The 24,883-nt window shown below is 39.6% G+C and overlaps 1 long non-coding RNA gene across 1 annotated transcript in view; it reads right to left on the bottom strand.

Moving 5' to 3' along the window:
• The window catches only part of LOC121816999 (uncharacterized), a 108,628-nt gene that overhangs the window by 48,585 nt on the left and 35,160 nt on the right, over positions 1 to 24,883 (bottom strand). Inside the window, exon 2 of the long non-coding RNA XR_006056767.2 lies at positions 5,906 to 5,959. This is a non-coding gene — a long non-coding RNA (uncharacterized LOC121816999). The remainder of the gene's footprint in view (positions 1 to 5,905; positions 5,960 to 24,883) is intronic.

The raw sequence follows: 24,883 nt of genomic DNA, 5'->3' as shown, positions 1-24,883 counted from the left end.
CACTGGAATAAAATATCTAGTTTAAATAAGAGTAGTAATTAACTTTGTTTATAAAAAGATAAGTTGTAACTATAATCATTACAAAAAAGCTGAAGTTTCCAACATGTTTATAAACTATAAAAATCATGGTTCTATTGAGGCTGCTTTACTGTCAGTAGAGGCTTTAAAAGATAAAGTCTTAATAAATCCATTCAACAAATTTTGATGGCTTCCTGTTGAGGTATTATGATGGGTAGAGATTACATGGTGAGCAGCAAAGTAAAGCAAACCAAATCAAATGAAACTCAACCCAACGAGGAGCTTCCCTTGGTGAGATTCATGGTTCAGCTAAAGGATATGTCCACTTCTACATCTCTTATTTCAAAGGAAATAACTTTACCAGGGGGGTCACTAGTGTGCATATTATTGAAAATGTTCTTCAGGTTTGTGTACATATTGTCTATACTAATATAAAACTTGGTATAAGATATGCATCAGCAATATTTGAGGACTATATATTTCAGCAGTCAAACTGTTCACATAAACATGTCCAGATAGCACACTGGTTATGGACATTTTCACCCTTAGTTACACACACACTGCCTGCATTTTAGATCACTGCAGTTCATACTGATTCTTGCATTTGTTCATGCTTATTTGACTTCTATGCAGAGTACATTATGAGAAACGCTGGGCTGGAAGAAGCACAAGCTGGAATCAAGATTGCCGGGAGAAATATGAATAACCTCAGATATGCAGATGACACCACCCTTATGGCAGAAAGTGAAGAGGAACTAAAAAGCCTCCTGATGAAAGTGAAAGAGGAGAGTGAAAAAGTTGGCTTAAAGCTCAACATTCAGAAAACGAAGATCATGGCATCTGGTCCCATCACTTCATGGGAAATAGATGGGAAACAGTGGAAACAGTGTCAGACTTTATTTTTTTGGGCTCCAAAAGCACTGCAGATGGTGACTGCAGCCATGAAATTAAAAGACACTTACTCCTTGGAAGAAAAGTTATGACCAACCTAGATAGTATATTAAAAATCGGAGACATTACTTTGCCGACTAAGGTCTGTCTAGTCAAGGCTATGGTTTTTCCTGTGGTCATGTATGGATGTGAGAGTTGGACTGTGAAGAAGGCTGAGTGCTGAAGAATTGCTGCTTTTGAACTGTGGTGTTGGAGAAGACTCTTGAGAGTCCCTTGGACTGCAAGGAGATCCAACCAGTCCATTCTGAAGGAGGTCAGTCCTGGGTGTTCTTTGGAAGGAATGATGCTAAAGCTGAAGCTCCAGTACTTTGGCCACCTCATGCGAAGAGTTGACTCATTGGAAAAGACTGATGCTGGGAGGGATTGGGGGCAGGAGGAGAAGGGGTTGACTGAGGATGAGATGGCTGGATGGCATCACTGACTCGATGGATGCGACTCTGAGTGAACTCCGGGAGTTGGTGATGGACAGGGAGGCCTGGCGTGCTGCGATTCATGGGGTGGCAAAGAGTCGGACACGACTGAGCGACTGAACTGAACTGAACTGGACTGAATCTCCCAATTTGTCCCACCCTCCCTTCTCCCCACTGTGTCCACATGTTTGTTCTTTACATCTGTCTCTATTCCTACCCTGCAAATAGGTCCATTTGTACCATTTTGTTTCTAGATTCCACATATATAGTAATATAACATTTGTTTTTCTCTGACTTATTTCACTCTGTATGACAGACTCTAGGTTCATCTACATCTTTACAAATGACCCAATTTCATTCCTTTTCATGGCTGAGTAATATTCAGAAGGAAATGGCAACACACTTCAGTACTCTTGCCTGGAAAATTCCATGGACAGAGGAGCCTGGTGGGCTGTAAGTCCATGGGGTCACAAAGAGTCAGACACGACTGAGTGACTAAACTACGAAAAACCACATCTTCTTTACCCGTTCATCAGTGTATGGACATTGAGGTTGCTTCCATGTCCTGACTATTGTAAATAGTGCTGCAATTGGCATGAGACTACGATACAAGTGACTTTCTCCGTTATGTCTTTTGCAGGGCATATGCCCAGTAGTGAGATTGCTGGGGCATATGGTAGTTCTATGCTTAGTTTTTTAAAGAAACTCCACACTGTTTTCCATAATGGCTGTATCAATTTACATTCCCAGCAACAGTGTGAGAGGGCAGATGAAGCAACTGACAAGGGATTAATCTCTAAAATACATAAACAGCTCATGCAACTCAATATCAAAACAACCAATGACCCAATTAGAAAATGGGCAGAAGAGCTAAATAGACATTTCTTGAAAGAAGACATATAGATGGCCAAGAGACACATGAAAAGGTGTTCAGCGTCACTAATTATTAGAGAAAAGCAAATCAAAACTACAATGAGGAATCGCCTCACACTGGTCAGAAAGGCCATCATCAAAAAAAAACAAAAAGCAAAGAAAATCTACAAGCAATCAGTGCTGGAGAGGATGTGGAGAAAAGGGAACTGTACCTTTTGTTTATTTCCCCAGAGAGCACTCTATCTTGCGGCATCCTATGCCTTCCTGCACGCTCCTGTCATTACGTATATCTCTCTGTCCTCCTGGCCTCTGCTTCTATTCATTTACCGCAGGAAAGAAGATCATCACTGGTTACTAAAGACAGCTACCCACAGAATTCATCTATCTTTACACTCCCTGGAAATAGGAAAGTGCAATCACCATTCATTCTTATCTCTCTAGCTTCAGCAATGTGGTAGGGACCAAGGCACACCAAAGGTTTTTGGCCAACCTCAACTATTAATAATTGCCCGTCATGGTAGTGACCCATGAAAATACTACTTTGGAGCTTTTGAGGCTTTATATTTACAGCGAGTGTTATGTCATAATATTTACCTTAACAATTTGTTATTTATCTATCTTACCAGGTTGACTTGGAGTGGGAGTGGCTCATCTTAGAATCTGTTCTGAATTAGTTACTTTAGGACTTGCTCTTAGCAGTATTTTTCTCTCTGTGTATATGCTTTTCCTGAGTAAATGAGCAAATATGTGGGGGAATTATCAAACTTGATGGGAAAATGAACCCAAGAAGAATTGAAGATGGGTAAAGATATCATTTTCTTTTGCTTTTAGTGGTCAAAATTCCACATATTCATTAACTAAAATGAAAGCACTAGGAATGAATGAAATTAGAATTTAAATGGGATAAAGTAGAGTATTTCTAAAGAAAATTTCTTTTTGTTTTCATTTTTTTGACGATGTGAATGAACTCCACTTATTCGCTTACAGTGCATTACCATGTAGAACTCTTACCAAAACTGTTTTAATGAACAGCAAAGACTCATTTGTAAGTAATCAATTTTTTCTCCAATGATATTGTGAAAATATGTTTTTTCTTGGTTTGCTCTTCCCTGTACAATTTGGCTTATACTGATTTTCTCAGATCCTTGCTACTCAAAATACTTCTGTGCACTCAGAGCAAAGTACTAGCAGTTTGTGAAAGTCACTTACTCATGTCTGACTCTTTGTGACCCCATGGACTATACAGTCCATGGAATTCTCCAGGCCAGAATACTGCAGTGGGTAGCCGTTTCCTCCAGGGGATCTTCCCAAATGAGGGATTGAACCCAGGTCTCCTGCACTGCAGGCAGATTCTTTACCAGCTAAGCCACCAGGGAAGCCCTGAAGGGCTGGCAGGGAGTCAGTAAAAATGCAGACACTCAGGGCCCCACCCTAGAGCTGCTGGAATGCATTTAACAAGATCCCCAGATGATTCCTATGAACATTAACACTGAGAAATATTGACCTAGAAGATCTTTCTCCCCAAATTACCAAAGAGGTAACTTTATTTTTCATGAGATTATCTGAAATTCTGAACTAACAGTCAAAATTAATCAACTTTTATTAGATTTCACTTCTAGTGTTTGTAGACTGAATTTTACCATTTGATTGTACTTAAAATTTTATTATCTAATAGCTTATTTCATAGGCTTGTATTATCTACTTTAGAGGAAAACATCTGTTAAAAGCTGGACTCATCTTCTTTCAATGCTCTTTTAACCTATTCAGCGTAGATGGGCTCTAGCCTTAAAATTCTGTTTGAAGGAGGTTTTGACATCTTAGCATTTCCTTTTCTGGAGCATTGTATTCTTTTTTCTAATGGTTTGTCGGACAATTTCCTCAGTAGCAACCTATGTTTCATGTTTATTCCCTGAATTAAGAACTTTCAACAAACTTTGAGACGTCTCCTGATATACGTTCAACTGACAATATTTGGAACCTAGTTGATGAGTTAGAGATTTCTTAAATTCTGTAAAACACATTCAAAGGTTAAGTTTCAGTTTTTGGTTCAAATAGGAGGGAATTTGCAGAATGTCAGGGCAAACCTCTGCTTATGGTATACACTTTGCTTTTCTTATGTCTACTCTGTCCATTATCTTTGTGCTTCAAACAACAGCTCTATGTGGCCTAAACATGTGCAAGCCAAAAACTATAAGGCCAGATAAAAAATGTACAAGTCACATTTGCCTGGTATCACTTTAAAAGGAAAATTTATTGATCTATCTGGGAATCCATATTTTCTTTCAAAGACAGATAATATTGTAGCTATCCGGATGGCAACCTTTATCCTTTGCCACTTTATTAAAAATACTTTTCAGATGACTCTCAAATGATTGTAAAACTAAGATATAAACTCTTTGGAGGCAGTATTTTTCTCTGGTGTATCTTCTAGCACCGAGGACAGTGCCCCACAGAGGGTTTATGATGAACTCTTGCTGACAGGATGAATACATGAATTAAAAGATTAAAAAGAGGAAAAATGTAAAGTCTCTTCAGAATTAAACAATTTAGATTCATTTCTTACTGGTAGCATTTTGCCAAAAATATCTTTGAGTAAGAGTCTCCCTGGAAACAAGATCTTATCTAAACAACTAAATAAGGGAAGCCAAAGATAATTGTGATTCTTGAAAGGATTGTGTAGGAATGGTCCCAACAATACGCCCAGTGTACCTACAGCTCATCTATTTCATAGCTTTTATCTATGATGGTATCACAGCTAAAGTGCTTTTCTTTTAAAGCACCTCCTCTTCCTATCACTTGACTTCTGGTAACAAAATTGTTCAGAGGAACTTCCTTTCTACTTCACACCCATCACCTTCCTGGACCTGAGACAGAGCCATTTTTTTCCCTTTTAAGCTTGACTTTGATGCCCTTCTCTTATGGCTGGCTGGTGATATGGCTCTTTGATAAATTTATCTGCTAGGCCTATGACCCCCAGTTTATCTCCTTTTTCCTTAGGGAAGAATATACTCTATGCCAATGATGCCAATGGTAGGGTGGGTAGACAGGTAGATAGGGAATAATGGCATGGTTATTTTCCCTCTTAGGGGCTTTGTGGGCAGAGTAACTTCTATCCTCTCCCATTTCACGTGTATGTCCTATACCCCCCGCACTCCCACAGAAGATACCTGGCCTTCTTACAGCCCTGCTGTGTTCCATAGCTTTTCAAAAGGGCTCATTGTTTTAAAAATATATTTTATAATTTTAAAAGGAAAAGCCAACTCTGTTGTTTTCTACTTAATTTAACTGCTAAAAATGTGATGAACAATTCCACATGTTTTGTGGACTGGCCCAGGAAACTTAATTCCTCCTGGGAAATACATTACATTAAAAAGCCATGATTTGCTAGTGAATTTTCATAAGCTGGGAACTGTAATATAAAATAAAGTAGGTTTACAATCCGAAATCATAAAAGATTGTGAAAGGATTATATGGTGATAATAATTCCTTAAGCATTGTAAGAGCAAACAATTATCCATCTGATTGGTAAAAACAATGTGTAGTCTTTATTACAAGAGGCGCATTCACAAGCAAAGTGTGTGTATAGAGCTAACATATTAAGGATGGCCGACGGATGTGGGCTCTATAGTCAGAACCCCACTTCTGTTACTTACGAGTTCTTTGCGATCAGCAGGTTACTTTTCCTGTTGGTGTCCCAGGTTTCTCATCTATAATAAGAAACATAATAATATAACTTATTTCTAGAATTTTTGTAAAGACTAAATAAAATACTGTGTGTACAGTATTAAGATCCTGTGAGGAAAAGGGGACAGCAGAGGATGAGATGGCTGGATGGCATCACCAACTAGATGGACGTTGAGTCTGAGTGAACTCCGGGAGTTGGTGATGGACAGGGAAGCCTGGTGGGCTGCAGTCCATGGGGTCACAAGGAGTCGGACACGACTGAGCGACTGAACTGAACTGGAGCACAGTGATAATCATGCATTAAGTGCTAAATAAATAGCAGTGCTAATAGTCTTTTTGTTGTTGTTCAGTCGCTTAATTGTGTATGACTCTGTGATCCCATGGATTGCAGCATGCCAGACTCCTCTGTCCTTCACTATCTCCTGGAGTTTGCTCAAATTCATGTTCATTGAGTCAATGATTTTATGTTTATCTTTGAAAATTCAACTGCCATTGGATGAATCTAAAAAATCAATGGCAAGTTAAGACATTCTGAGAATTTTACATCATGTGCTCTGTTAGAACCATGGTATAAGAGTGAGTTGATTAGCTGGAGAGGGAGCTTAGCTCACTTTGGCATGCCCATTTTGTGTACTTTACCCTTTTCCATTTGATCCCAGATGCCAAGGAAGCCAGGTACTTATGTTGGCGACAGTATTGGAGAATTTGAAGATGCATGGACATTTTCTTTATAAGAGCTAATGGTTTATTTGCTATATTTGTTATTCCTTAAAAGTGTAAACTGCTAATATTATTATTTTGAAAATAAAATTCAAGTCAAACAGTCCATAGTATATGACTATAACTACATCAGTAGTGGATCGAATATTACAATTCAAACATTTTTGTTCATGTTACAGAGGCAGATTCCAATGAGGACAGCTGAGAGCTTCAAGGCACAGAACTAGCTGAGACATAACTCAGGCAATTATGCCTGTTTGAGCCAGGCCTGTAATAAGAGGGTGCAATCAAAATAAGGAATCACACTGTTTTTTCCCCCCACAGTGAGAATTTAACATAAAGAATTGTTAATTAGTGATTGAAGAATTGACAAGGCTAAAAGACAACCTGAAGTTATCTCCAAGGTAACAACTGCAGGGAGCAGCCGTCAACCCTGAGGCTGAGAGAGGTTGAGAACGTGAAGGGAGGAGTCGGAGTTGTTACAACTTAAAGCTTGGAGGAGGGGGCTGGTTTTTGGATGGTCAGAGGGGGGACCCTGTGGACCTGGGACCTGAATTTCTAAAGAGAAGACACAAGCTGCTGCTGGTGTCTCTGAGCGGGCATATAAAATTGGGGAAAAAACAAATAGACTGCAAACTGGATTTGCTATTAATTGGGATTAACTGCCAGGGTGAAGCAGAGGCATGGGTGATCGACGCTGTCAGAAACAGAAAGCCCATGGACAGTGAGCAGGAAGCGGGAGACTCTCCCTTTCTGCAGGCCTGTAGTCTCCTCCAGCAGCCCTATTGGAAGAGTCTAACAGAGCCAGCCAGCAAAACAGAAATGCAGGCTGCAGAATCCTAGTCTCAGCATCACAAAGCAGAGAAGAGAAGGGCGGGATGAAGCTGATGGACCATGGCATAATATGGGGTCTGCAGGGCAGTGACTGGAGTAGTGGGAGGAACAAGGCAGGATCAGTGGTCCCATGAGATCCATCTGTCTTTCCTAGGACAAATGGGATGCTATCAGATAGGATAGCCTTGTGGAGGAGGCGTGAGTCATAAGTGATGCTGAGGCAGTCTTGGGGGCATGTCCCTAGAACTTAATGTTTTGGCTGCTTGGTCTTGCGGCAGGATGCCATAGCCTGCTAAGTGTTAGGCTGAAGCTGTTGCAATTATTGCTGTCCTTGTCAAAATGACTCAGAAGCTGCTGCAGATCTGAGGCTGTAGGTGAGGGTCATCAAGTGACTACTGTGGTGGTGAAGGAGCTAATGTAGGGAAAGAGGATTGGGAACCCAAGTTAGTGCTTAAAATATTCCATGGAGACAAAAGCCAATACTCCCCTAAGCAGCCTGGAAATACTTGTTTGAGTTTGCAGCAAGTGAGTTATGAGAAAGAGAGAGAGAGAGAGGATGGGAGAGAGTGCTTTTTAGTATTGTGTCTATTGACCAAAGAAAGGTAAGTGGTCCTCAGGACACTGTAGAATTGATCATGGAAAACTCACATTCAGTCACCCAAGATTCTTGACCAATTGGAGAGTCCATGGTGAGGGATGATGTGGTCCCAGGGAAAGTTAGTCCTTAATTGCCTCGAGCTGGCATTCATGCTCTATAATGTGACCCTTTCTCATGCCTCTAGGGCTGCCCACTGCCATCCCCTGCCAGCATTCCCTGTCAATCAGCCATGGAACACTGCCGATAATATGAGTGCTGCATCTCCCCCAGGCCAGTTAAGCAAGACTATTTGGAGATGGGACAGGGTCACTGGTATTTTTTAAAAGTTCCCCATGAAATTCTAATGTCAGCCAAACTAATGAACTATGTGTTTGAGAATCCAATGCCCCAAATAATCTGTTTTTCAGTTTAACTTCCCAGGCAATATTCTTGGTGCTGGAGACACAAATGAGACAAGGTAAATATCTTATGATTGAATAGGAGAGATCAAGACATATACGATTTAATTTTGTAAGTTTTATGAATAATTAGCTATTGAAAAGGATGATAATTAATTCTACCTGGGTATGTCTGAAGAGAAAAGATGCAGAAATCCTCACAAATCATAAAGGAAAATATGCATCCAGAATGTAGAAGATTAGTCTATAACTGAGTTAATTCTTGGAGGATGAATAGGCTCTTAACAAGGAGCTTAGAGTATGAAAGAGCATGCCTTGTTCAGTCATGATGAATAGTCTATATGACTAGAAAATTAGGTGAACTGGCTGAAAAGTTGGAGATGAGACAGAAAAGCAGAGTTAAAACCACATTGTAAATGGTTTTGAATTCAATGTCAATTGAACATCCATGAGAATCCTGTACTCAGCTAGGTTCTGAAGGTACAAAAATGAATAGAAATCAATGCCTATTTTTAAGATGCTCTCAGCTATATGGGTGAGTCAAGTACAAGGTGGTGTAGGGCAGCAGGGCAGGAAGAGAGAGCTATATGGAGGAAAACACAGGCTTGACCACGCCTGTGATCTCAGTACTGATGATTGGGTGATAGAGACGGATGGAGAGGAATCTTACAAGCCAGAGTGAATGAGGTTGGAAAGCACTGTGCCTGTAATTATTATTTTTAACATTTCTTATTGGAGTATAGTTGTTGAATAGCATGGAAGTTCCTTAAGAAACTGATACGAGAGCTACCCTATGACCCAGCAGTCCCACTACTGGGCACAGGCTCAGATAAGACTGTAATTCAAAAAGATACGTGCACTCTAATGTTCATCGTAGTAGCGTTTGCAACAGCCAAGACACGGAAGCAACCTACATGTCCATCAACAGAGGCATGGGCAAGAAGATGTGTACCGTATTGAGGACTTTGGATTTTATGCTGTGACTTAATAAGGGAGTATAAGGATTTTAAAGTGAAGATTGACGTGGTTCATATCTGATTTATAACTGATAATTTAGGTTGTACCACACAATTTTTGACTTGGCAGAAAGGTGGGAAGGAGAGATTAGAGAACAAAAGACCAGCTAAGTACTATATAAAGTAGTCCAGATAAAAGATTTTCTGATTTAAGGCAGCTAGGTTTTGTTGTGAATGGGCTGAATTTTATGGGCTTTAGGAAGATAGATGAATAGGTGAAGTCACTCAGTCATGTCCGACTCTTTGCGACCCCATAGATTGTACCCTACCAGGCTCCTCTGTCCATGGGATTTTCCAGGCAAGAGTACTGGAGTGGGTTGCCATTTCCTTCTCCAGAGGATCTTCCCAACCCAGCGATCAAACCCGGGTCTCCCACATTGTAGGCAGATACTTTACCATCTGAGCCACCAGGGAAGCATAGGGAAGGGGAATTTTTTCCTTTGCATACTTTTTGGTGAAAAGAAAGAGGATACCTTGAGTCTGAGGTTTCTAGGTTATCCAGGTGGAATGGTGGACAGTTGAGAATACACCTCTAGAGCATAGGCTAATATAGCCTGGAAATGGCTGTGTGGTGCCAGCAGCTTGTGGGGGGTGGATGAAGCTAAGTAAACAGCCAGGCATGAATTGACTCTTGGGGAAGTAAACACTTAGAGATGAACAAAAGAAAGATGCAGAAGGAGACTAGGAAAAATGGGAGGGCATCAGGAGGGATGAATATTTCAGAGGTCTCGTTTCTCTCTAGATATTGACATTAGGGAGAAGATCCTTTCAAGAGGAATGGATTGAGCAACAGTGTCAATTTTGGACTGAAAAGAAGTCAAATAGGCTAAAAAACTGAGGAAAAAACACTTTCAGACCAAATTCCATGAGCAAAGGGACCATACATGTCTTTGATTCATACTAGGTAGCTAATGTTTGTGGAATGAATGAGGGGTTTATATTTTGGATTTACCTTAAGGGAGACTGCTGCTACTGTTCTCCAATTTTCTCTTGCTTGTATATAAGAGAACCTATATTTCAAACTATCACTCATATTAGATATGACTATTTCTCTGGTTTTCAAAGAAAGGAGATAGAATTAATCCAAAAGGAAAATAACTATATTTTTTCTAGTTAAAAATTGGCATTATTTTGCACAAAGAAGAATCTTCCTCTCATTTTCAGATAAATGATATATTAGGTATTAAACAATAGTCGATGAACTAGCACATATTTAATTTCCTTTGTCATTAGAAGTATGTTCCTTTTGACCTTTACAAGTTAAATTCAAAAGTTAATTCAATTTTCTGACTAAAGGCTATTAAGGTTCTGAGGCAAGGATTTAGGTTGGATTCAGAAAGATTTTAATGAGTTGGAAGTGGGTCAAAAAACATTTACTACTCATTTTCAAAGCTGCTCTTATTTATCATGACTTTTTCTCTCTTTTCACGGTGTGTCCTCTATTAAAATTAAACCCTATTAGGTGATCAACTGCTATATTAATTTGAAAGGAGCCAAATGTCTTTCAAGGGACCTAATGAAATAATTTGTAGGCTATTTAAAAAATATATCACTTGAAAGGAATTTGACTTAAATTTTATTCAGTGAAGAGGCTTCAAAACTGCTTCAAACCTAAATATTATTTTACATCTTATTTGTACTCTTCTAACTTTCCACTTATATTCATATTCACTAGGATGATGTTTAGTTTTAGATTCTCTTTGAGGGAGAGGTTTATGAAGGTGATTAACAAATTATGTAAAATTTTAGTTGGTTAATATAAACCAATTCAGAAAAATTCTGTGTTTTGAGCATTGCATGTACACATAGATGACTCATTATAGATTAGTGAGGAATGCAGATGGCATGGTTTTTTTAGTGGTTTGAGCTACTACCTTAGCTTAGTTTTTCCAGAAACAGCCTCAGAGAAGAAGATTTGGGGCCAGGTGATTTATGAAGGAGGTACTTCCAGGAGAAACTAGAAACAGAGACAGGGCAGGGAAGGAGGCAGGCCAAGCAAGGGTGGGGGTTCAGGCAGGGTCCTTCTTGGCCTCACCTTGAACCCAAAGGACAGCTCTGAGGCACTTTGAATCCTCTGAGTGCCTTATCCTAGGCAAAAAACTTGGACTGTCTAGTTTGGTATCAACTAGACATTTGCTTAGTGCTATGGGCTTCTCTAGTGGGCTCAGATAGTAAAGAATCTGCCTGCAATGCAGGAGACCTAGATTTCATCGTTGGGTTGGGAAGATCCCCTGGAGAATGCCTACCCACTTCTGTACCTTGCCTGGAGAATTCCATGGACACAAGAGCCTCACAGGCTACAGCCCATAGGGTCGCAAAGAGTCAGACACGACTGAGTGATGACACTTTTCACACAGGGAGGGTGGAGGAAGACAGGGGGTACACTCCCAGAACTTTCTTCTACTTTATTTGGGCAAAGCAGTGCTTTCAGTAGTCTGAGGACAGACCTTGAAGGAGAGTCTGTGGCATTGGCCACTGAAGTCAAAAGAGGTAGGTGTAGGGTGTGAGTGTTGAGTAGGGAGTAAGAAATTACAGGAGTGATATGAAGTGATCTCAGCGAAGCAAAAACAATATGCTTTATAGAGTCAAAACCTAATTTGTTTGAAGATATTACAACTTCTACATTCCTCTAATTTCACTTTAGTTCTTGATTCAAAAGTCCATACCAACAAGGTTTTATGTAACTACTTATAGTGCATTGGTTGCTGAGTTAAAAATGTCCACTCTTCTTTACAGATAAAACCAGGTAGAAATGCATTTAGAGGCATGCTAGCTGGCTAAAGGAAATGTTCTTTCTCACTCTATTTGCTGTTTGGAGAGGCTCTTTTCTGATCCTAGAACAAACTATTCCATGTGACATTCTTCGATAGTAGAAATAGGTATCTTTCTACTATCTTGGTGAAATAGGTATTCACCAAGGTAGCTTCCACATCACATTTGACAAATAACCATTTTTCTCCTTCAGAAATTGTTTGTTTGTTTGTTTTTCTTACAGATCTACATGAAGTTTGTTTTGCTTTTGTTACGGAGAGTCAACTTTTCTCATCTTAGTTTGGCAAAGATATTTTTTTTTGGTCCAAGGATAAAGAAACCATATAAAAGCTTATGATGATGTTTTTAGCTCAAAAGCACTTCACAAAAATCTCTATGTCATTAGTTTCTCTTTATTGAGAGTATAAGAAGTTAGTTGGTACAAAAGTTCCTTCATGGTTTGCAGTAACTGCTGGGAAGATTAAGAAAAGTAGTTTGATCATACGCTTGCATTGCTTTTGCAAAGAGTGATATTCTAAGCTACATTGTCCTCTGAAAAGATTCAGATTTGGATGGAAGAAAATATTGCAGAGATCTTAAGACCATAACTACTATTTCTTGTAGATTCAAATATTTCATTATAGTGTTGACAAACCACAGACAATAGGCAATCCAGGTCAGAGTTTACCCCCTGCCTTCTCTTTTGTAGAGGACTAAGAAAGGAAGATGCCTCAAACTGAGGGTGAGAGGATAATTCAATCTCTGTTAGTCCATCTTGGCTGCAAGTGGAAACTGAATCTTTGTCTTTTGAAAGAGGGTTTGATTTTTAAAATCAGCCTGAAGAGGAGATCCAAACAAGATGGCAGAGTAGCAGGACCAGGACAGGAAACTCACCTCCTCCTATAAATACATCAAAGATATATCTTCAAAAATTCTCACAGAACATGTACAGAATATCAGCAGAAGGCCTCACATACCTGAAAGGACAGGAAAAGTCTCTATGTAACTTGGTGGGACAATAGGAAAAAAAATGAAAGTGGATGCAGGAGGAAACCTGTGCCCCTGGGAGGGAGCTGAAAAAGAAGAAAAGTTTACACCCTGGAAAGCCTCCTCACTGGTGGGAAGATCAGGCAGGACAGAAAAGAAGAATCACAGGATCAGAGGAGAGCACAACAGCTCTTTGTGACGGGCAGAACAGAGAAAGACCTGCGCAGAGAGGCCGTGCCAGCACCTGGTTCCTCCAGCCGGAGGTGCATCTGCCGGCGTGGGTAGGGGCTTGGTGTTGGAACTCAGGGTTCAGAGGACAGACTCGGGGAGAGGACTGCTGCCGGCTGTAAGGAGACAGTTGAAGGGACTGGAGTGTGGTTACTGCAGCAACCAGAGGTGTGTGTCAAAGAAGCCCTGGGCCACCGCAGAAGCGAAGCTCCATCATCAAGAGCACCTAAAGGAGGGTGAAGCCACCATTACGGCCTTTGCTCTGTGAACTGGCCCCTGCCTCTACCGGCTTTGGGAGGACAATCGTAGCTGCCACTTTGGCCAGTTCCTCCTGGGCCAGGCTTTGTAAATTTAATGCCTTCAGGACATCTGAATGGACAATGCGTAGTCTTGCAGCTGGGACTTGTGTGGCCATAGCAGCTGGGATTTGTGAGCATGTGCATGTCTGGGCTGGGCTGAGCCACCTCCAAAGCTCCTAGAGCAGGTCCGGGTGTGCAACTACTACAGTCTTAGGACCTGACTTCTGTGGATTTGCACTGATGACTTTGTGAAAACAATGCCTGAGGGATACCAGGGCTGATCATCAGCATTCGCAAGGTTGAGATAGGGTCAAGGGCAGAGCAAACAACAGTGTATTTTGTGAGCCCACGCAACAGGTGACAGGTGACAAAACAGTACAGTCAGTGGTGAACAGCTCTGGCAGAGGAATGCTCAGTGGCTCTTCTCCCAGTGGAAGAGCTCCAATCCCACCAATTTCACACCACACATCAGAAACACAGCACAAAAATGGATCTCACAGGCTCCACTTCAACAGCTAGGGAACAGACCTTGTCCCTGACAGGACTGTGAGAACCAAACAGCAAAGAGGAGGCCCTGCTCAATATTCACTGCAGGCTCTGGCCACCAATACCAGTTACACCTCCTATCAAGGGGGACAAGGCCAGCATATGCTGAGAAGAGAGGTGGCAGGCATCCATACTAAAAACAGCCTTTGTGCCAAAAATATTAAACCCAAACAGGCTATATGGGGATGTTCCCACATAAAAATAGCCCTCCAAGACCACAGTAAATAATTTTCTCCTAAATTCATAAAGCAAGAGAAATAAAAGTAAAATGAAGAAGCAGAGGAACCATTCCCAATCAAAAGATCAAGAAAATTCCCCTGAACAAGCGAACAATGAAACAGACCTCCTCAGTCTAATAGACACCACTTTAAAAAGGAGATAATGAAAATACTGAAATTAAGAAAGACTATGAACGGGAATGCAAATTGCTTTTAAAAAGAGATAGAAACTATAAAGAGGACCCAGGAAAAATTAGAACATTCATTTGCAGAGATGAAAGTTGAACTAAAGGCAATGAATAGCAGGATGAATAATGCAGAACGAAAAAGTGATCTGAAAGACAGAATAATGGATATCACCCAATCAAAACAGCAGATGGAATATCAAACAAAAAAAAAAAGAGAAAACAACATAAGAAACCTATGGGATAATATAAAATGTGCCAATCTATACATAACAGGGATTCCAGAAGGAGAAGAAAGAGAAAAGGGGATTGAAAATATAATTGAAGAAATTATGACTGAAAAGTTCCCAATTAAGGAAGGAAAATGATATCCAGGTACAGGAAGAACAGAGCATCCCAAATAGATAAACTCAAATATACCTACACCAAGACATATAATAATAAAAATGGCAATAAAGGCAGCAAGAGAAAAACAAAGAATTATGAGGGAACATCCATAAGGTTATCAGCTGATTTCTCTACAGAAAGATTGCAGGCCATAAGGGAGTGACAAGATATATTCAGAGTCCTGAAAGAGAAAGATTACAATTTAGAATAAAAGGAAAGATAAAGAATTTCTCAGAAAAGCAAAATCTAAAAGAATACAGCACTATTAAGCCTATTCTGTGGAGAAGGCAATGGCAACCCACTCCAGTACTCTTGCCTGGAAAATCCCATGGATGGAGGAGCCTGGTAGGCTACAGTCCATGGGGTCGCTAAGAGTCAGACACGACTGAGTGACTTCACTTTCACTTTTCACTTTCATGCATTGGAGAAGGAAGTGGCAACCTGCTCCAATGTTCTTGCCTGGAGAATCCCAGGGGTGGGGGGAGCCTGGTGGGCTGCCATCTATGGGGTTGCACAGAGTTGTACATGACTGAAGCAACTTAGCAGCAGCAGCAGCAGCAACAAGCCTATTCTAAGGTAACTATTGAAAAGTCTTCTCCAGATAGAAAAAGATAAAGACTCCATAGCAAATAAAAAATCACAACTGGATAGTAAATCACTTAAATATGCCAGTGCACAGATCAAAAAATATAAAAAATAAACTTCTGTGAAAGTTATGATAACCACAATGAGCAGCAAAAGGATGAACATGAAGATGTAAAATAATAAAATGTGGGTGAAAAGAGTAAGAAAATGTAGTGTTTTTTTTTTTTTTTCCCAGAATGTGTTTGAGCCTATATGACTACCAGTCTAAGGCAAGAAGATATTATAGGAAGGGGTTACTACACTTAAAAAATAGGTTAACCACAAACCAAAAATATACAATAGATTCACAAAAACCAAAAACAAGAGAACATAAGCATAATACAAAAGAAAACCTTCAAACCACAAAAGGAAAAAGAAAAGGAAAGGAACAAAGAAGAAATATAAAATCAAAGGGAAAAAAAGTTTTGAAATGAAAATACATACATATCTAACAATAATTTCCTTAAATGTCAATGGACTAAATACTCTAATCAAAAGACACTTAGTGGCAGGTTAGATAAAAGAAAAAGAGCCAACGATGTGCTGCCTATGAGATCCACTTTAGGGCAAAAGGTACGTATAGATTGAAAGTGAGTGGATAGAAAAAGATATTTCATGCAAACATAAATGATAAGAAGGCAGGGATCACAATACTCATATAAGACAAAATGGAGTTCTAAACAAAGGCTGTAAAGAATTATAGAAGGGTCAATACAAGGAAAGGATATTACACACATCAACATATATGTCCCCAATATAGGAGTGCTCAAATACATAAAATAAATACTAACAGACATAAAAGGAGAAACTGGTGGGAATACAATAATAGTAAGAGACTTAAACAATTCACTAACATCAATGGACAGATCATTAAAACAGAAAATCAATAAGGCAACAGAGATCCTCAATGGTACAATAGTACAGCTAGACTTACTTGATATTTTCAGGACATTACATGGCGAAAAAGTAGAATACACATTTTTTCAATTGTACATGAAATATTCTCTAGGACTGACCACATACAGGGCACAAAACAACCCTCAACAATTTAAGAGTATAATAATAATTTCAAGCATCTTTCCTGACCACAAGGTTATGAATTTAGAGATCAACCACAGAAAAAGAAATTAACAGCAACAACAACAAACAACCGGACAACAATTACATGGAGACTAAACAACATGTTACTAAAAAAGCCAATGGGTCAATGGTGAATCAAAGAAGAAATTTAAAAATACCTTGAGGCAAATGGCAGTGAAAACGCACCATACCAAACCTATGGGAGGCAGCAAAAGCAGTTCTTAGAGGGAAGTCCATAGCAAAACAAGCTTTCTTAAGAAATAAGAAAAATCTCAAATAAATAATCTAACCCACCACATAAAAGAATTAGAAAAATAACAACCAAAATTTAAAATCAGCAGAAGGAAGGAGATAATAAAGATCAGAGAGGAAATAAATAAAATAGATATTTTAAAAATCAATGGAGGTGGGAGGGGGGTTCATGTTTGGGAATGCATGTAAGAATTAAAGATGTTAAAATTTAAAAAATAAAAATATATATATATATAAAAAAATAAAAATCAATGGAAAAATAAATCAATAAAACTAAGAGCTGGTTATTTGATAGGGTAAGCAAAATTGACAAAGCTCTGGCCAGGTTCATCAAGAAGAAAAGAGAGAAAACCCAAATAAATAAAATAAAAACGAAAGAGAAGAAATCACAACTGATACTACAGAAATGCAAAATGAACAGAATACTGTGAACCATTATACGGCAACAAATTCGCCACCCAAGAAAACATGGACAAGTTTCTAGAAACATACGGCCCATCAAAACTGAATCAAAAGTAAACAGGTAACTTGAACAGAGCAGTCACTGGAAGTGAAATACAATCTGTAATTTAAAAATACAACTCCACACAGACAAAAGCCTAGGACCTGAGGGCGTTCTAGGAAATTCTACAGACGTAGAAAGATGAATTTACACTTATCCTTCTCAAACTCTTCCCTAAAGAGGAGGAAACATCTCCAAAGACATTATCACCTCAATACCAAAACCAAAAACATTTCCAAAAAAGAAAATTACAGGCCAATATCTTTGATGAATATAGATACAATAATTCTCAATATTAGCAAAGTGAATCCAATAACACATTTAAAAAGGTCATACACCATGACCAAGCTGGATTCACCCAGGGTCACATGGATGTTTCAACATACGTGACTCAACCAGTGTGATATACCACATGAACAAAAGAAAAGATACAATCATCTTAATAGCATTTGATAAGATGCAACATCTGTTCATGATAAAAACTGTTTAAAAAGTGGGTATAGCGGGAATGTCGGGAAGACAATGGCACCCCACTCCAGTACTCCTGTCTGGAAAATCCCATGGATGGAGGAGCCTGGTAGGCTGCAGTCCATGGGGTTGCCAAGAGTCGGACATGACTGAGTGGCTTCCCTTTCACTTTTCACTTTCATGCATTGGAGAAGAAAATGGCAACCCACTCCAGTGTTCTTGTCTGGAGAATCCCAGGGATGGGGGAGCCTGGTGGGCTGCCATCTATGGGGTCGCACAGAGTCGGACATGACTGAAGCGACTTAGCAGCAGCAGCAGTATAGAGGGAATGTATCTCAACATAATAAAAGCTACTTATGACAAATGCTCAGCCAGTAAAATACTCAACATTGAAAAGCTGAAAGCTTTTCCACTGAAATCTGAAACAAGAATTACCACTCTTGTGACTTCTACTTAACATAGTACTAAAAGTTTTAGTCACAAAAATCAGACAAGAAAAAGAAATAAAATGTATTCAAATTGGTAGGGATGAGGTTTTATATAGAAATAGGTTGTCTTTCTTTACACTGACAAGGAAATATCAGAAAATGAATGCAAACAAAAGACCTCTTTAATTTACATCAGAAAAGACAAAATACTCAGGAATAAACCTTACCAAAGAGGTGAGACTTATATGCTGAGAACAATAAAACATTCATAAATGAAACTGAAGATGATTCAAAGAAATGGAAAGATTCCATGCTCTTAGAAGAATTAGTGTTTTTTAAAATGGCCATACTACCCAGAGAAATCTGCAGATATCATGCATTACCTATTAAAATTTGCATGACATTTTTCACAGGACTAGAGTATATAATCCAAAAATTTATATAAAAGCATGGAACACCTCAAATTGCCAAGGCAATTCTTAAGAAAAAGAACAAAGCAAGAGGCATAAATCTCCCAGACTTTAGGCAATACTACAAAGCTATAGGAATCAAATGTGCGGTATTGGCACAAAAATAGGCATAAAAAGGATGAATGGATAGAGAGCCCAGAACTAAACACATATACCTATGAAAATTAAATCTTCAGCAAAGGAGGCAAGAATATACAATGAGAAAAAGAATCTCTTCAGCAAGTGATATTGGGAATGGTGGACAACCACATGTAAATCAATGAAGCTAGGACACACCCACATATCATACACAAAATTAAACTCAAATGGCTTCAACACTTAAATACAAAACACCATAAAGCTCCCAGGAAAAACATTGTCTGAAATAAATCGTACCAATGTTTTCTTATGTCAATCTCCAAAAGCAATAAAAATAAACAAATGGGACCTAAACAAACTTATAAGTGTTTGCAAGGTGAAGGAAATCATAAATAAGACAAAAAATTTGACAACCTACAGGCTGGGAGAAAAAATTGCAAATGATGCAGACTGGCAAGGGATTAATTTCCAAAATATACAGAGAGCTCATACAATTCAGTATCAGAAGAAAGTAATCAAAAAATGAGCAGAAGACTTAACTAAGATATTTCTCCAAAGAGGACATACAAATAGCTAGTGGACATATGAAAATATGTTTATTATCACTAATTATTAGAGAAATGCAAATCAAAACAATAATGACTGCCACCTCCCACCAGTCAGTATGAGCTGTACTCTGCTCCGTTGCTTCAGTCGTGTCCGACTCTTCACGACCCCACTGACTGTAGCCCGCCAGGCTGCTCTGTCCATGGGATTCTTTAGGCAAGAATACTGAAGTGGGTTGCCATTTCCTTCTCCACCAGTCAGTATGGTCATCATTAAAATGTCTACAAATAATAAATGCTAGAGAAGGTGCAGAGAAAAGAGAACCCTCTTATACTGTTGGCAGGAATGTAAGGTGGTGCAGCTACTATGGGAAATGGTACGGAGGTTCCTCAAAAAACTATAAAGAGTTGCCATATGATCCAGTAATACCACTCCTGGGCATATACTCAGACAAAAGCATAATTCAAAAAAATACTTGTACACCTATGTTCATAGTAGCACTACTCACAATAACCAAGACATGGAAACAATCTAATGTCCTTGACAAATGAATGGATAAAGATGCGGTATATACATGCATATATATGTCAACATATATGTGTGTGTATACGCACCCACATATCGTACACAAAATTATTATACATTATTACACATTCACACACAATAGAATATTAACCAGTCATAAAAAAGAGTGAAATAATGCCCTTTGCAGTAACATGAATGGACCTAGAGAGTGATATTATTATTAAGTGAGGTAAGTCAGAAAGAGAAAGACAAATATGGTATGATATCATTTATGTGTGGAATCCAAAATATAACACATATGAACATATCTGCAAAACAAACAGACAGATATAGAGAATGGAGACATGGTTGCCAAGTAAGAGGGTAAATGGAGGGGACGATCGGGAGTCTGTGATTAGCAGATGCAAACTATTATATATGTGATGGATAACAACAAGGTCCTACTGTAATACACAGGGAACTATATTCAATATCTTATCGAATATTGACTAGGTCATAATGGAAAAGAATATGAAAAAGAATATATGTATGTAATAACTGAGTCCAGGCAAGAATGTTGGAGTGTGTTGCCATTTCCTTCTCCAGGGGATCTTCTCAGCCCAAGGATTGAACCTGCATTGGTGGGTGAATTCTTTACCACTGAACCACCAGGGAAGCCCACTTTAAGCTCTTACTTGGAGCAGTAATGTTTATTTCTTGTTTGTTTGCTATTTTTTCCCACATCCTCAGATATTAGGAAAATGACTCTCAAAACACTTAAACATATACTCTTCCTACTGCCAAAAAATGCAATGCAGAGTAAGGTCTAAAAGGATAGGGCACAATGGAGTTGATCGCAAAGAAGCAGAGAAAGCAGGGAGAAAAAGTTCCTGGACATTTGAAATGAGTGGTTCACCTATACTAGGAGACATCACTTAACTTCAAATTCGTTATCCAAGTGAAAGAAAACATATTTTGATTTCTCTCTTCCTTTGCCATCAATCTCACATCACTTTGACTTGAATGGGCCACAAGCTAGAAGAAACTTGGCTCAGTTTTTCCCCAACAATTCTGTTCTTTTCTTTCCAAATTCCCATCAGAAATCATGAATTTCAGAGGATGATATTCCATGTGAAACTAAACACTGGAAAAATGAGATCCAGAAGTGATGTGACTACTGAAGAATGTATGAAGTCATGGAAATTAACTTAGACATCACTTCTTGCCTTGCCCCTGGACCACTGTATTTCCTATCATTGTGCTTTCAGTGTGGAGTGAAAATGATGTTAGAAGTAACAGAAGCTATTCTGTCCTCTGAAACCGTGGTGGTAGGATTCCAGGCTGAAGCGACCATTCCTTTCCTCCCTACTTCTGTCTCACTCTTCAATCTTTTTGATCTCACTATCTTCTCATTTCTTTATAGTGGTTTGAATGGACATGCTTTGGGTCCTGCAATATCTACATCGGTGGCCAAACTGCAGTTTGACAGGAGGCAAATCACTGTTCCTGTTGAGTTATCCATTTTCGTCACTTAAAAGCAAGGAATTTGGTCCTTGTCTTCCCTACCTCATAAGGATTTAAGGAGGTGGAATAAGGAAGTGTGCACAGAATGTTCTAGACATGCAGGGTAAAGGTACTACATACCACAGGTTATCTACTGTCTCACAGGGATGTTATAAACTAAGCGAGATCATATGTGAAATATTTTGAGTTCCATGGAACGTAAGCAGCATATACATTTGAGCTGTTATGATTTATGTTCTATGTAGCTATGACAGTATTTTACTTAATATGTCTATTCATTTCTTTATTAATTCTATAGCAGACTCTACATGGGCAGTGATTCAATAGTGGGAAAAAAAGATTGCATTTTAAAAAATTCCCAAGGAAGTATACAGTCATCCAATAAATATTGCAGGTCCTGTCTACATACCACCACAGAGCTGTCTATTGTGATTTATATTTTCATTTCAATGAGGAGGGAGGTGGAAGGGATGGTAATGAAGGGAGAGAGCAAAGAGAATATGTTAGAGAGGTTTATATTCAAGTAATTCTAGCTCTCCTAACACTCAGCATGCTGAAAGAGCCTCCAAGTATTAAGACACTGAAATGTCTCTTTGGGAATAACTGATCAGTGGAATGGACTTGAATTTCTCTATTTGCTACAGGATAAAAAGTTTTTATTAAAACAACAACAACAACAACAACATACTTTTACGGAAATGTTTTAAGAAATATAGGTCATCCAGATCAACCCCCTCCATAGACTATTCACATTTCAAAGCACCATGAAAAATGTCTACTTACTGCTTGTTTAGAGTTTATTATAATTACCATAATATTTAGACAGGCTAACGGAAAACAACACAGATTAATTTGATCAACAAAATCTTTAGGAGGGGAAGCCAGGCGGGCCACACAGTATAAGAAAGAGCTAAACCAGCAGACTTTGAGAAGGACAGGAACATCTGCTTCTGCCATCTCAAGAGCAGGAATCAGGGCTCTTCCCTTTGGTTGGGGCTATTACTCAAATCAGTATCTGTGTTCTGCTCAAGATTCAACTCCATGTGATAAAATATAATTAAATTAGTTTGGATCAAGTGCCCATCTCGGTGGTGGTGGTGAAGGGTTCAGCACATTGGCAGCCCTGCCAAGAAACATGGCTGCTGCTGCTGCTGCTAAGTCGCTTCAGTCGTGTCCGACTCTGTGCGACCCCATATACGGCAGCCCACCAGGCTCCCCCTTCCCTGGGATTCTCCAGGCAAGAACACGGGAGTGGGTTGCCATTTCCTTCTCCAATGCATGAAAGTGAAAAATGAAAGTGAAGTAGCTCAGTTGTGTCTGACTTTGCGACCCCATAGACTGCAGCCTACCAGGCTCCTCCATCCATGGGATTTTCTAGGCAAGTGTACTGGAGTGGGTTGCCATTGCCTTCCTTTCCCCAAAAGGAAAGGAGGTTGGTGGACCAAAACCCAAGACAACTACTAGTTCAAAACTATACTATATACTAAGTTGGTTTTTTGAGAGGCTAGTCTGCCAGCTTCTCAGTCTGCTAGCATTCTGATTAAAATCATTATCCCTTGTTCCAAGACTCATCTCCCAATTTATTGGCTTGTTGTGAGATTTAACTTCTTTCTCAGCTCCTGACTATCAAACATCCCATATCCAAACCCTACTCAGAAAAACAAAGAGCCTCAGTCAACAAGATTCAACCTTCCTAGAAGGCAGAAGTGTGGCGGCTGCAACGGACCATGCAGAAGCGTGGCTGAAAGGAGCAATCCCACATCCAAGGAGCGGCAGCTGCGCGGACGCAGGAGGGTGCGGAGGAGCTACTCCATGTTCAAGGTCAGGAGGGGTGGCTGTGAGGAGATAACCCTCGTCGAAAGTAAGGAGCAGTGGCTGCACTTTGTTGGAGCAGTGGTGAAGAGATATCAAACGTCCAGGGTAAGAGAAACCCAAGTAAGATGGTAGGTGTTGCGAGAGGGCATCAGAGAGCAGGCACACTGAAAACATATTCAAAGAAAAATAGCCAATCTGATCACATGGACCACAGTTCAGTTCAGCCACTCAGTCATGTCCAACTCTGCGACCCCATGAACACAGCACAGCAGGCCTCCCTGTCCATCACCAACTCCCGGAGGTCACTCAGACTCACGTCCATCGAGTTGGTGATGCCATCCAGCCATCTCATCCTCTGTCGTTCCCTTCTTACCTCCCCCCAATCCCTCCCAGCATCAGAGTCTTTTCCAAACAGTCAACTCTTTGCATGAGGTGGCCAAAGTATTGGAGTTTTAGCTTTAACATCAGTCCTTCCAAAGAACACCCAGGACATATCTCATTTAGAATGGACTGGTTGGATCTCCTTGCAGTCCAAGGGACTCTCAAGAGTCTTCTCCAACACCACAGTTCAAAAGCATCAATGCTTCGGCGCTCAGCCTTCTTCACAGTCCAACTCTCACATCCATACGTGACCACAGGAAAAATCATAGTCTTGACTAGACAGACCTTTGTTGGCAAAGTAATGTCTCTGCTTTTGAATATGCTATCTAGGTTGGTCATAACTTTCCTTCCAAGGAGTAAGTGTCTTTTAATTTCATGGCTGCAATCACCATCTGCAGTGATTTTGGAGCCCCAAAACATAAAGTCTGACACTGTTTCCACTGCTTCCCCATCTATTTCCCATGAACTGATGGGATCAGATGCCATGATCTTTGTTTTCTGAATGTTGAGCTTTAAGCCAAATTTTTCACTCTCCTCTTTCACTTTCAACAAGAGGCTTGTTAGCCTCTTCACTTTCTGCCATAAGGGTGGGGTCTCTGCATATCTGAGGTTATTGATATTTCTCCCAGCAGTCTTGATTCCAGCTTGTGCTTCTTCCAGCCCAGTGTTTCTCGAGTGTACTCTGCATATAAGTTAACTAAGCAGGGTGACATTATACAGCCTTGATGTACTCCTTTTCCTATTTGGAACCAGTGTGTTGTTCCATGTCCAGTTCTAACTATTGCATCCTGACCTGCATATAGGTTTCTCAAGAGGCAGGTCAGGTGGTGTGGTATGCCTATCTCTTTCAGATTTTTCCACAGTTTAGTGTGATCCATGCAGTCAAAGGCTTTGGCATAGTCAATAAAGCAGAAATACATGTTTTCCTGGAACTCTCTTGCTTTTTCCATGATTCAGTGGATGTTGGCAATTTGATCCATGGTTCCTCTGCCTTTTCTAAAGCCAGCTTGAACATCTAGAAGTTCACGGTTCACGTATTGCTGAAGCCTGGTGAGCATTACTTTACTAGCGTATGAGATGAGTGAAATTGAGCAGCAGTTTTAGCATT

The sequence above is a fragment of the Ovis aries genome, chromosome 17, assembly GCF_016772045.2.
Source record: "Ovis aries strain OAR_USU_Benz2616 breed Rambouillet chromosome 17, ARS-UI_Ramb_v3.0, whole genome shotgun sequence".
Lineage (NCBI taxonomy): Eukaryota > Metazoa > Chordata > Mammalia > Artiodactyla > Bovidae > Ovis > Ovis aries.
This window is presented reverse-complemented; position numbering and strand designations above follow the sequence as displayed.